The 9,091-nt window shown below is 40.5% G+C and overlaps 1 pseudogene; it reads right to left on the bottom strand.

Annotated features, from left to right (window-relative positions):
• Positions 1 to 2,591: 2,591 nt before the first annotated feature.
• Positions 2,592 to 3,881, bottom strand: LOC113897773 (annotated as a pseudogene).
• Positions 3,882 to 9,091: the final 5,210 nt, after the last annotated feature.

Genomic DNA, 9,091 nt, shown 5'->3' with positions numbered 1-9,091 from the left:
AAAAAATTATACCTACCAAAACAAAACTAATTAAAGCACAAACTGGAAAACAAAACTAAAGCAAGGTGCCAATTGGGGAATAATGCAATGAAAATAAAACTAACATATATGTTGAGAGGAAAGGAGAGAAAGAAAAGAAAGAAATAGATATGCAAAGTAAAATAGAGGTAGATATTTATATACATTAAAGATTAACTGCAAGGGGAAAATAACAGTAATAAAAGCAAACAAAGGAATAAATGTAGAAAAATAATAATAGGTATAAAAGTTAAAATTAAAAAAAGAGAAAAGAAGAAAAGAGGAAAACTCCCCAGAACTGCAAAAGCCCAACCTAGAGGCAGAGGTTTATGACAATAAAAAATGTGACTGAGGAAAAAGAAAGGAATAAAAAAAAAGCTGAAAAGCTTAACTGGATATCTTAGTGCCAATAAATCGACAACTACAATGAGGGGTCAGGGGGGTGCGGAGAAAAAAACCCAAAAGAATCTACAGAACAAGTCAAAAAATAAGAATAATAAATATTTCTCTTGAGTCACTGCTGTCAGTCCTTTCTCGTGCTGCAAATCATAGTCCACCTCACCTCACTAGGATGCCCTCCAACATTGTGCTGATCTCTGGACCTGCTGTGGGGGCTGCTGAGATTCTAGTCTGGTCCTACTTCTGTGTGTTCTTGCCTCCAATGTCCAGAGCTATCAGAGCTAGTGTGTTTTCTTTTGCGGGAGCTCTCAGTGTCCTTTTATATATTCCATAGATATAGAGTTTGCCTATTTGATTGTGTGGATTTAATCTGAAGCTTGTACAGCTGGTGGGAAGGTTTTGGGTCTTCTACCTTAGCCACACTACCCCTGGGTTTCAACTGTGGTTTTATTTCCACCTCTCCATGTGGGTCGTCCAGTGGGGTTTGTTCCTGAGGCTGCCGTGGAGGGCTTGGGTCTGTCCCTGTGAGGGCCAGATGTGGAGATGGTGCAGCTGCTTGGGTCGCAGGGGTTCTGGCAGCACCAGGTACTCAGGGGAGTTGGCGGATAGGGGAGCAGGAAATACAGTGCTCTAGAAGGGTATGGCAACCAGTTTTGGCCAATACGCTCCAGTATTCTTGCCTGGAGAATCCCCCTCTCTGACAGAGAAGCCTGGCAGGCCACAGTCTACAGGGTTGCAAAGAGCCGGACAGGACCAAAGTGACCCTGTGCACATAAACACAAGACTTTATTATTATTATTATTTTGCGTGTGGTAGCTCTGCCCCAGTGAGAGTTGAGCGTGAAGGTGGTGCAGTTGCTTGGCTTGCAGGGACCCTGGCAGCACCAAGTGTGCAGGGACACAAACTGCCTCCGTGGCAGGAGTTATGGCCCTGTCAGTCTTTTCTCGAGCCTCTTGTAGCTGGCTATCAGAAGGCCTCTTTGGCCAGTCTTTCTCCATAGCTCCGCCTGGTCAGGCACTTAGAGGGAATCCCTTGCCTGGGGTCCCTCTCTGTTGTTCTACATGTCAGGCACATAGAGGCCCTCCCGCCCCTGACTGGGGTCCTACTCCATAGACCCCATCAGGGACTCAAAGGGGCACCCTGGGTGGGGTCCTACTCTGTAGTTCAGTGCCTCAGGTGTTTGATGGGCCAGCCTCTCTATTGTTCAACTGCCAATGCTGGCATGTGGAGAGAGGCTATGGTGATGGCTCTACATTCTGTGAGTGACTCAGCAGTATTGCCTTGCTCCCATGGCTGCCCAGCTTTCCTCTGCAGGCATTTCCCACCACGATCTCCCCCTTCATATCCCCTTGATCCGTCTCTGCACAGTCAACAGCAGCTCTCGAACTGGGTTTGCTCCACAATCCCTAAACTCCAGCTCCCAGCTGCTGCGCCTTCTAGGGTACCCGCGTCCCTGCCCAGGGTATGTATGGCTGTGGCAAGGACTGTCTGATTCTCATTCCGTTTAGGCTGCCACAGATCAGCTGTTTCACTTAAATGTTTCTCCTCTGACTCAGACAGTTGCCCCACTGTGGGGATCGGACGCCTGCTTCCATTCCCCCACCTGCTGAGGATATGTCCACTCCTACTAACACTCCTATTTTTTCCCCTAGTTCCTTCATCCTACTGAGTTTTGCGTGGTTCTATATAAGATTTTCCACTGGTCAGGTCCTCCTGTATGCTTTCAGCTGGTGTTCTGTATGCACGTCTGTGTCTGAAGGTGTATTCCTGATGTATCCATGGAGAGAGATGTATTCCACCTCCACCTACTCCTCCATCTGTTCCCCCTCATCTTTATTTTTAACTGTACAAAAAATAAACAAATTAACTTTATTACTACTTCAGTCCTTATGTTGATTGTTTATAAAAATATCAGTTTGAAATACATTATTGAAAGTGAATACACAATAAATAGAAAATAAGGATGCATGGTGCTGCAGACATATAAATCAACTTATCTTGATCTATTGCCCACTGCTGTAAGCAAAATTTGACATGGATTCAGCACTACTGACTCAGCAGTCAGAGTATCAGGGTGAGGGTTGCAAACTATGAGAAAAGTAGCTTAAAACTCTGGACCAAAAAAACCCTCTGGATCACTCACCAAAAGGAAAAAAAAAAAAATTGTTGTTTATCTGGAAGTTAACCTTAGTATAATACTGAATTATCTACTACTACCTATAGGGACAATTTAAAAATAAGAAAAGTGTCAGGGAACCTTCACTAACAGTATTTTTAAGTCAGTTTTTTTTTTTTTTTTAAATATCTGGTTATTACTCAAATATCCTAAGCCATGAGGCAGGCCCTAAGGCAATAAATTACAAATAGTCTGAAATTAATAACTTAAATGTGACATGGTTAATACAGTATACACTGCATGAGTATCTCAACCAACCTCTTTTAGGTGAGGTAATAATTAAAAGGTTTAAATTTACAGTTTCAATTTCTGCTCAAATGAATGATGTCAGTATTCTAGCAACAGTGACGACATCCTATTATTGTAAATATGCTAACATACATACTTCTCTAAATTATACTTGATTGAATTCTATGTACATGTGGTTCCATATTCCAAGTGTAAATTTTCAACGGTATGGGTTTATAATCAAAGCTGAGTTCGACATATGCTTTCTGACTTCTGAAAGCAAATGATGAAAACACTTCCTAAAAGTGAATAAACTAGATACAAGTAGGTGACCATTTCATTTTCTCTTTACACGTGATGAATTTCATGAAACATCATTTCCTGAGGTATGTTTGTTTCTGGAACATACAGCTTACATGCTCTTCTTTCAAAGGCAGCCACCATCTACTTTACAACTTCATTGAAAAAATATTGTGGCAAGCTGAGAGTGTAGAAGTGAGCAAAATTCAAAAGAAATTGAAAAATCCAAAGTACAAGTTCTTGGGTAGCCAGGAAGACCTGGGTGAAAATGCCAAATCGTCTCCAAATGATTGAAGAGCTTCCCATCAGTACAGGATACCTTCACCAAATGTGGTTTCACCAAGGTTACTACTGATGTACTGCACTTCAGTTCAGGTGGAAATTCAATTTCTAATCGTGTTTTATAGTATTCAGATTTCCTTGATATTATATCTGATTTTTTGCACCAAAGAACAAAATGCTTGTAATTCTCCATTTCATCATACATTTCCTGCATAGAATAACCTACAATTCTCCTTTCTGAATATTCTTTTGTTTATTAATGGTGCAGCAATTCTGAAGAAGGTTTTTGCGTTTATCTTCTTAGGCAAAATTGAGGTATGTAGTGGAAGAGTTCTGCTCATCAGTATACCACAGGAAGCTAACTGACATTCCTCACAGGCATTGCGCTAGAGCGAGGGTTCTGGCGGCTGTGCTGACTTTGGAAGGCATCCCGAGACCACCTTTGGGCTCTCTTACCTGTCTGAGGTGCCATGATCATCTTAGTGAAGCCCGTCACCAGTAAGCCGGGACCAGGCCCCAATTATCATCTTTTCAAGTGAATTTTGGTCTCTTAAAAACTCTGAGAGAAAGAATATTTTTTGTGTTTTTAATGGCAGGAAAGTAGATTTTAAATCTATTTAGACAAAGGCTTTTTGATTCTTATATAATTATAAAGCAACAGCCATACAACAGAAAATTCACAATTTTATCTTTGCTGATATCCTAAACTCTCAAGTTTGAAACCAGCAATTGGCGAGACTTAGAACTTCCCTAAGTGAAATTCTGGCAGCTTGTCACACTGATAGAAAAGTCAGACTAGAACAAGGAAGACTCAATCACTCTTACACAACAGAAGAGGACAATGCTGTCTTCTAAAATTACTATGGTCAGAAAAGAAAATAGATGAATGTACTTTTTAAGCTCTTACCACTCTTCCCTTTTACTCTTCTTTTTATTTACTGTTCAAGAATTTTGGTATGCAGATATTTAAAAATGCCCATTGTCACAAAATTGTTTTTTTTTTTTTTTTAAAGTTCTAATAGAATCAAGCAATGCTCTGCATTAGCCCTAACTGTGAAAACCACTGTCTAACCACTGTCATCTAGTGGTCATATTTTAGAACACAATGATTCTACTCATTATTACCTTCTTTCCAAGACAAGTAACAGCTTTATAAAAATGGCCATGATGACCATTAATGCAGCTATACACACATAAACCATAAAAAAATCCCCAAATAGCTAAAATACTGAAGTACCCTAATACATCTAATGCATCTTAATATTTTGTAATACATTTATCTTTACCTGTTCATGTTCTTGAGCATTATAAATGATTCAACTTAAAGAAGCTAATCTCAGGCAGAGTTGAAAAGAAAATTCCAATTAATACTTAAGTATGAACAGACTAATAATCTCCACATTACCTCACCTCTGCCCTCAAATATCATGGGGTTGTTCATAACATTTTTACAAGTTATGTTCCCTTTTAAAATTTTAGAAAATATAAGCCTTTTTATTCTTCTTAGCCCAAATGACCAAAATATAAAATAAAGTTATTAGAACTAAAATAATTACAGCCAGTATTAGAGATCAATGTATTTTAGTATCCCAAAGACAAACATGCACAGTTACTCTTAGTTGATACATAAGACATTTGAGAGTCACTGCAGAGAACCTCATAGCTCAGGCCATTCCAGTGGAGCTGCACTGGTAATAGGAGTGAGATAGAAGATTTCTGGGCTCAACATCAAGGAGGATCAGGCAAACACATAAACATTAAAAATAAAAAGAAAGGGGAAAAGTTTTCAAACACAAGCAAGCTAGAAAGAGACAGGGAGACCTAGCCAAGATGGTCATTCCCTCTGACTTAATCACAGAACTGAGAAAGAAAAAAGCTAAAAAGAATAAAATCCAAGCTCCATAGCTTTGTATGGGAAATGATATAGCATACTCTCAGAGCCAGAATATAAGGAATTAAGACACCAGGGAGGAAGTGAAGGGGCTTCTCTTTCCATCACAGTTCAGTTCAGTTCAGTGCAGTCGCTCAGTCGTGTCCGACTCTTTTTGACCCCATGAATCGCAGCACTCCAGGCCTCCCTGTCCATCACCAACTCCCGGAGTTCACTCAAATTCACGTCCATCGAGTCAGTGATGCCATCCAGCCATCTCATCCTCTGTCGTCCCCTTCTCCTCTTGCCCCCAATCCCTCCCAGCATCAGAGTCTTTTCCAAAGAGTCAACTCTTCGCATGAGGTGGCCAAAGTACTGGAGTTTCAGCTTTAGTATCATTCCTTCCAAAGAAATCCCAGGACTGATCTCCTTCAGAATGGACTGGTTGGATCTCCTTGCCATCCAAGGGACTCTCATGAGTCTTCTCCAACACCACAGTTCAAAAGCATCAATTTTTCAGCGCTCAGCTTTCTTCACAGTCCAACTCTCACATCCACACATGACCACTGGAAAAACCATAGCTTTGACTAGCCGGACCTTTGTTGGCAAAGTAATGTCTCTGCTTTTCAATATGCTATCTACGTTGGTCATAACTTTTTTTCCAAGGAGTAAGCGTCTTTTAATTTCATGGCTTCAGTCACCACCTGCAGTGATTTTGGAGCCTAAAACAACAAAGTCTGACACTGTTCCCCCATCTATTTCCCATGAAATGATGGGACCAGATGCCATGATTTTAGTTTTCTGAATGTTGAGCTTTAAGCCAACTTTTCCACTTTCCTCTTTCACTTTCATCAAGAGGCTTTTTAATTAACCCTCTTTGCAATTCTGAGATGCCAGTTGGAGAGAAGTGGGTAATGCTGCTATGAGGTGAAACATCTATGGTTCCACTGCACTGGGAAATGAGACTCCTACTTGGCCTCCTCATGCCACTGAGGCAGGAGACAAAGTTGCTGCGAGTGAGGGGAAAGGAGAGCTATGTCCAGAACTCTAGGGATTCTCTGAGATAGTTCTTAGTACTCCATGCCTAGTAACAAGATTACTGAAAAATTACAGGTACCAATGATAATGATGATGATGGTGGTACAACTACTGAGGGTGCAGATCCGTTAGTAATTCAGATCTTGGTTACCTGTCAGAAAACACCAACAAGCTGAAGTTCTATCGAAGGTCAAGGAAATGGAATGGGTAGAAGCAGAAGTTTTAAATATTAGCCAATTCTAGAAAAAATCTACTTCTGTATCATTGACTATGCCAAAACCTTTGACTGTGTGGATCACAACAAACTGGAAAATTCTGAAAGAGGTGGGAATACCAGACCATCTTACCTGCCTCCTGAGAAATCTGCATGCAGGTCAAGAAGCAACAGTTAGAACCAGACATGGAACAAGGGACTGGTTCAAAATTGGGAAAGGAGTACATTGAGGCTGTATATTGTCACCTTGCTTAATTAACTTATATGCAGAGTACATCAGCAAAATGCCAGGCTGGATGGAGCACAAGCTGGAATCAAGATTGCTGGGAGAAATATCAATAACCTCAGATATGCAGATGACACCACTCTTATGGCAGAAAGTGAAGAGGAACTAAAAAGTCTCTTGATGAATATAAAAGAAGACAGTGAAAAAGTTGAGTTAAAACATAACATTCAAAAAACAAAGATCATGGATATGGTTCCATCACTTCATGGCAAATAGATAGAGAAACAATGCAAACAGTGACAGACTTCATTTTCTTGGGCTCCAAAATCACTGCAGATGGTGACTGCAGCCATGAAGTTAAGATGCTTGTCCTTGGAAGAAAAGCTATGACTAACCTAAACAGCATATTAAAAAGCAGAGACATTACTTTGCCAACAAACGTCTGTCTAGTCAAAGCTACGGTTTTTCTAGTAGTCATGTATGGATGTGAGAGTTGGACTATAAAGAAACCTAAGTACTGAAGAATTGATGCTTTTGAACTGTGGTGTTGGAGAAGACTCTTGAGAACCCCTTGGACTGCAAGGAGATCCAACCAGTCCAGTCCTGAATATTCATTGGAAGGACTGATGCTGAAGCACCAATACTTTCACCATCTGATGCAAAGAACTGACTCATTGTCAAAGTCCCTGATACTGGGAAAGATTGAAGGCAGGAGGAGAAGGGGATGACAGAGGATGAGATGGTTGGATGGCATCAGTGACTCGATGGACATGAGTTCGAGCAAGCTCTGGGAATTGATGATGGACAGGGGAAGTCTGGTGTGCTGCAGTCCATGGGACTGCAAAGAGTCAGACATAACTGAGTGACTGAACTGAACCGAAGGTCACGTGACCAGTCACAGAAGCGAGGACAGGACAGGTGACTATCATCTCCTTCCTTTTGCTGGTGTGTGTGTACATGTAGAGTTAGCATTTTCTTCTCTTCTGATTTTATACAAGTTTTATTGCAGGTTAATTATACCTTTTGCTAAAAGAATTTTCAAATGGGACTATGATTATTTGGGGATTGAGAAGTAATCAACATAGTTCAGTGACAGATAACTCACTACTAAGATTTTGTGCCTCCTAATTTTGTGGACAGGGCGGATGCATCACTTGCAAATAAGAGTTACATCTCATTAAATAGAAGAACGGAGTTTGTTGGTGGCCACACAGGAGCTCACACCAGTTGTAGCAACCAGTGATTCAGTTACGGTCTTTCAGTTCCAACTTGCCCTTTAGTTGGCATGCCCATTCTGTTTTTGTCAGCTCATATGTTAGCTCTACCAATGGAGGGTGCTTAGAAGGAGGCTGCAAACTGAAGAGGAAGGGGCACTGACTGACTCCCTCCTGTCTTCTCATTTCTCATACCTTCATACCAACAATTTCTTTACCCTGGCAAAGGTAGTTCCTTCCCATAGCAGCAGTTAAATCCAGTTTTCAGTTTTCTCATCATGGACAGAACCCCGGGTACACTGTATCACCTCCATACACACCTTACTTCCAGGCCTAGAAACACCATCAGTTGTTCTTTGAAGATGTCTGAGACCCAACCACATGGAGAATCTTCCCTAAGATTTTAATAATTCGAATTTGTTCCCTTTGTTCCCTCATTCTGGATAAACTACAGTTGTTAACCCCGTGATACATGCTTCTCAGACTGTGGTCCCAGAATCAGCAACATCAGCACGTCTTGGGAACTGGTTAGAAATGCAGATTTTCTAGCACTATCCAACCTGCTGAGTCAGTGACTCAGATAGTGTGAGCAGAAATCTGTGTTTAACAAGCACTCCAGTTGACCTTGATGCATGTCGAAATTTGAGAGCCACTACCCACTGCCTTAGAGTTCTCGCTTCACTCTTTTGGTTGCCTAGTTAACAGTATAGTTAACTACTCCTTATATTAAATTCTCTGTTCAAATACCTGGTGTGGGGTAACTTAATACTGTAGTGTTCTATCAAATGTTTAAAGTACTATCAACACTAATTCTTTTTAAACTCTTTCAAAAACAGAAGAGAAGGAAACATTTTCTATGAAACCAGCATTACCAAAGCTGGAAAGACATCATTAGAAAAGTCCAATACTCTTCGTGAATATAGATGAAAAAATCTTTAAAAAGTAAAAAATGTGCACGGTATCCAGCAACATATTAAAGATTATGACCAAGTGGGATAATTACTGGGAATTATCCCAGTAATTTAAGAGTGGATCGACGTATGAAAACCAACCAATGTAATACACTACAATAATAGAATGAAGAATAAAATACCACAAACATCTCAATGCAGAAAAAAACATTTGA

Source organism: Bos indicus x Bos taurus, chromosome 8, assembly GCF_003369695.1.
Source record: "Bos indicus x Bos taurus breed Angus x Brahman F1 hybrid chromosome 8, Bos_hybrid_MaternalHap_v2.0, whole genome shotgun sequence".
NCBI lineage: Eukaryota > Metazoa > Chordata > Mammalia > Artiodactyla > Bovidae > Bos > Bos indicus x Bos taurus.
This window is presented reverse-complemented; position numbering and strand designations above follow the sequence as displayed.